We start from the raw sequence: 6,000 nt of genomic DNA on the forward strand, positions 1-6,000 counted from the left end.
AAAGCCAATGTATGTCAGTTATTTTATATATTTTTTAAAGTTTTGTACATATGTAGCGATTTTGTTACATGGATGTTATTAATCAGTATATAACCAAGTGTTTCTTAATGCCCTTTATACGAGTCTGCTAGTAGCGTTTCACATATTTCTAGGAACACATTGCACCTTAGGGTTATAGCATTAAGTTATACAGGCAACTTTGTTAATAAAAGGGCTATCAAATTTCAAATATATAAACTCTCCTTTATAATATTATTATTAAAAAACTGAAAAACCTAAATATTCGGTCATCTTGCCCGAATTCTGAAGTTAGCTTTTCAGATACGATAGCGTATGGAAAACTATAAAAAAAATGATTATTTAACATATGTAATTTTAATATGCATTTATTCACATTCCCACCCTAAGTTACCGCCCACAATTCTACCTTTTGTTGCTAATTTTTTTTTCAGTCACGGTGACTAATATGACCGGTCAATTTAAACCCGCGCGCATTACAGTAAAATGCAAACCTATGACAATTAAAAAAAAGGAAATCATACCTATTTGACGTGTTTGATGTTCGAAATTTAAATTTATTTTCGAACGCTCAAACATTTCTTTTTTTTTTTGTAATTCAAACTTAGAGTTTTGTTTAACCGCCCGTTCATAAAATGTGATTCGTGTCGTATTCTTTTTTTGAATTTAATTTAAATAGTAATATCATGTTTAAAAAAGTCGATTTCAACGTTAATGTCAGTTGAAAATAATAGTGTTTTAATTGTTTATAGATTTTCTTAGAGTAACAATGAAAACTTCAAAAACAATAAACAATATACCTACACATCTATTGAATTCAATGTTTCAGTTGCTAGATGTAATTCGCCTACCATTAGAATAACTTTGTTTTTCTCAGTTTATAAAAAAACCAAAAGATACTAATAGTACAAATTTAGAGTAAAAAAGAAACTTTTTAAGTATATTCTATAATATCTATTTTATAGAAACAATTAGATTATATAATAATTTAGACATATTTGATTCGATTTCACAAGTTAAATTTAAATTTATCAGTTCGGTTTTTTTATTCTTAAAGTCAGAAGTTTTCATAAATAATATAAATAAATTAAATAATCATGAACTATTAATTGTCTATATATGTTGTAGAAAATATTATACTTTAAATTCATTTATTATGGTAAATATTAAACGTGGTAAATGATATATGGCTTTATGTTATAGTATCGCATACTTTGAACCGGTAAGGACGTTCGCTTCGAGAAGCCTAAAATTTGGTGATACGAGTTAATTTTTACTTCTCGTGTTTATAAAATGCTTGATTACAGTTTGTAACAAATACATCTATTTTGTTTATGATGATGAATGATTATAAATAAATTATATACAAATACAATAGCGTTCCATTTCGTTTTTCAAAACATTTCAGAGATACCTCTCGTATTTTACATACATTAATCATTTCCGAATATTTTTATAAGAATGAAGTTAATTTTATAAATTTATGCTATTCTTTTTTTAAACACAAATTATTATTTTTTATTAAAAATATAATAATTGTTGATTTGAAATAAGAACACTATTCATAACAAAACAACAAAATACATTTCATAATAGTTAACGTAAACTCCAGTTACAAAGCCGCTCCGATTACTAATTAATAATTTCCAAACCGGTGGTGTGGTGATGGCACTTACCTAATTATTTAATGGTCGTGGACCGGTTTGAAAAAAAAATGAATGGATCTCTCGCTCATACATTCTGTATTGTATTGATGGTGACTGTGTTCGAATGATATGAACCATACATTAAAAGACCTAGGATAGTATCATCATTATCATTACATACTTAGTATAAAACAAAGTCGCTTACCGCTGTTTGTCCCTATGTATGCCAAGATCTTTAAAATTACCTAACAGATTTTGATGTGGTTTATTTTAATGGATAGAGTGATCCGAGAGGAAGGTCTAATAGTAAAGAAACACTGATAATTTTAGCAGTTTCTAATGTGATGTCGTAAATAACCAAAATCTGTAGAATATTTAGTATCAGTATTTCACCCGTGTGAAGTTGGGGCGGGTTGCTAGTTTAATTATAATTAACTTCGTAACTATCGTGATAGATATAAAATACCACGAAATTATTAGTTTTGAAAGCCTTCAGATAGATTCGTCTACTAACAGTTATCATCCGTTTGTTTACAGCCTATGAGTGCTGGCGTCTCAGCAAATAAATGTATGTATTTTTTTTAATTCTGTAACCGACCTTAAAACCAAAATGTATTGTATGAAAATCACCTAAAAAAATATTTACGAATTTCAAAATATATTCAAACTTCGTATTTATACTTGTATTTGTGCTGCACTGTACTATTCTCTAAAATTAACTCGAAAATCATCACAGAACACGATCGTCATATCTCACAAATGATACGTTACATTTAATCAAATCAAATAAACATAACATTTGAACAGTATTTAAAACAAATAATTAATGGATAAACTAATTGAAAAAAATAAAAAACGAAATATAAATTATAGTTTTTCATTCCATGCAAATAAAGAATTACAATAATATAAAGTTAAATATAAGGATATTTTTTTCTTTTCAAACCACTACTAACACCCACACACAAATTTTAACGTTCGCAAATTTAAATTTGGAACAAAATTAACGTTTTTATACATGATAGGTGTGAAGTTATCAATTTCGCAAGACTTGATACTTAATTGGCGGTTTAGTGAGCGACTTCATCATGTAGAAATAATGTCATCAAGTGCGGCCTACGCTAAACTCTATTTTTTTAACTTAAAGACAAAGTAATTACTGAAAATAAATCTTATAAATGGCGAACATACGTCGGCTTGGAGGACTGGCAAAAAGAGGTTTTAATCTTTTATAAATTATCTCTTCAACAATATTACAAATGCGTAAGTATATAAGTTACTTCACGCTTAAGCTGCTGAATCGATTTTGATTTAATTTCATAAAAGAGATGGTTTTAGTCGTGCTTAAGAACATTGCCGTATTTTTTAATTTACTCCTCGAGGGGGTAAGATGGAACGACTTGATATATACATATAGCCCATATGTACAGTTTTTTCGCAGATACAGTTAGTAGTGAAATGCCTATTAATATTTTATTAATAACTTATATGAATTGACAAGGGCGTAAACTTTACGGTAAATCTATAGTAAGGTACCGTTTACTCATATAAAACATTTATATATTTTTATGATTAATCTATACTGATAATTGAAAGAAACTCAGTCTGGGCTAAAACGCGAGCAAAGACGCGGGCGTCAATAAGCAAAAAATAAATAATTAACTAATTTAAACTATACACTCATCAATAGTGTATCAAAGTGACTCGGATAAGACATTTCGATAATGAGATACGCAGTGACTTACAGAATACACTTCACTTGGTGGTAGGGCTTTGTACAAGCCCGCCTGGGTAGGTACCACCTACTCATCAGATATTCTACCGCTACACAACAGTACGCAGTATTGTTGTGTTCCGGGTTTGAAGGGTGAGTGAGCCGGTGTAACTACAGGCACAAGGGACATAGCATCTTAGTTCCCAAGGTTGGTGGCGCATTGACGATGTAAGGAATAGTTCAAATTTCTTCCATCGTCAACTTTGTCTTATTAAATTCACAAATATATAAAAATTCAAATTATGATCCGCATCTGCATGTTTGAAGGCTTAATCTCAAGAACTATATCCTTATTAAATATAAATATATTATTTTTATAATTATTATTTAACGTATTTAATCAATTGTATGATACAGGCATGATCACTAATTAAGTTGCAGGACATGATCCATAATTTATGTTTCACCCCCTCCTCCCCTCCTCTTCTAAGGGTGTTTAATTTTGCAAAAATATGCGATATTTATCATTCAAAATATATTATTCAATTTAAGCCTTATAAACTACGTAACAAGAACATCGCGATTCACTAACATCTCATTTTATTTCACCAAACAATCAAAATCAATCAAATACACTCTACTTAGGTAGCGCTTTTGAATTGTCATTTTACAGAACTATATTAAGTAAAACTGGTTTGGAAATTGGAATGTAGATTCAACCGAGAAGAACCACCAAAAGGCCCAGTAGTTAAAAACAATGATATATATGCCAGCACCAGTTGATTGTAAGTGATCACCACCGCCCCATATACCACCGGAACACAACAATACTGAGTACTACTGTTTAGCGGTAGAATATCTGATAGTATGTGGTACCTACCCAGACGGGCTCCCTATGTATCAATGTCCTGTCATGAAACCATGTAAACGAATATAATATTTCAGTTACATAAGCCACACATAATTGTCGTCATAAAAATTACGTAAGCAGGTCGTTAAAACAATTAATTTAATCTCTATTGTCACACGAAACATTCCAGTTTCGCACAATATATTATTAGGTTCGATTCTGTAAGGCGAGAAAATGTCAGCGGTTATTTTTGCGCACAACATAATGTCTCGGATTGTCAGCGCGCGTGCGTCAACGCATCCATGCGCGCGCGCAGCTCGGCGGTGCAAGTATTTACTAAGATGTATTTTTTTCATTTTTATTTATTAAAACTTTATCAGATTATAATTATCGGATCAGTGTCAATATCTTTTAAGGAAATTATTATTTTGTACTTTAATATATTTTATTATCTGTACTTTAAAGTAACATATCATTTTAGTAAGAAAGCTCATTTTTATGTATGACGTGAAAAATTAAGTCACCTTTGACTAAATGAGTATCATTCATTATAAGAGAGAGAACAATCCAAATTTCTGGAATCTCACTTCCATCAGACACTATCAAGGCTAGAAGAGGCTGCACGCAATAAAAACTCACTCACTGTTAACTAAAGAACGAGATGGCCCAGTGGTTAGAAAGCGTGCATCTTAACCGATGATTGCGGTTTCAAACCCAGGCAAGCACCACTATATATATGTGCTTAATTTGTGTTTACAATTCATCTCGTGCTCGGCGGTGAAGGAAAACATCGTGAGGAAACTTGCATGTGTCTAATTTCATCGAAATTCTGCCACATGTGCATTCAAACAACCCGCATTCCAACAACGCGCTGGAATATGTTCCAAGCCCTCTCCTTAATGGAAGAGGAAGCCTTATCCCACCAGTAGGAAATTTACAGGCTGTTACTTTACTTTACACTGTTAACTCTTCAATGTTACTCAATATACTTAATAGTTGTCTAGTCTGTCTATTTTATAGTTGCGAATCGCCCAGGCTTCGTACGACCCTTATTTAATTATCAACAAACCAGGAATAATGCAGCTTACAATCAGTAAAAAATATTAGAATTCAATCTTTAGTTTCGAATTTTACCCCTAAATACAATCATACCTACTAATTTTATCTCTTTATCGAATTATTATACATGTCATTTATTTTTATTAAAAGAATACTAGGAATACCCCATATTAATAAAGAAGTTACTAATATTCATATTTACCCCTCCTTTTGAGATTATCACTTAGCTTGTGTTAGGAGGGTACGACAATAGCCCAAGAGCTCAGGATTTTTTCTATGGAATAGGTTTGCGGACGACCATATGGAACACCTGATGGTAAGTGGTCACAATCACCCATAGACAATGACGCTGTAAGAAATATTAACTATTCCTTACATCGTCAATGCGCCACCAACCTTGGGAACTAAGGTGCTATGTCCCTTGTGCCTGTAGTTACGCTGGCTCACTCACCCTTCAGACCGGAACACAACAATACTGCGTACTGTTATTTAGCGTTAGAATATCTGATGAGTGGGTGGTACCTACTCAGACGGGCTTGCACAAAGCCCTACCACCAAGAAGATCAGGATTTACTTGCAACTTTTGCATCACTAGGCAGACTGTAAACCATTACTCTTTTTACCATTTACTTTGTTTATTTCTATGTTGCTGGCATTTTAATAAACACACAGATCTGTATAATTAATGTTAAAATAATCGACAATAATTTCAT

This window comes from Vanessa cardui, chromosome 25 (assembly GCF_905220365.1).
Source record: "Vanessa cardui chromosome 25, ilVanCard2.1, whole genome shotgun sequence".
Taxonomy (NCBI): domain Eukaryota; kingdom Metazoa; phylum Arthropoda; class Insecta; order Lepidoptera; family Nymphalidae; genus Vanessa; species Vanessa cardui.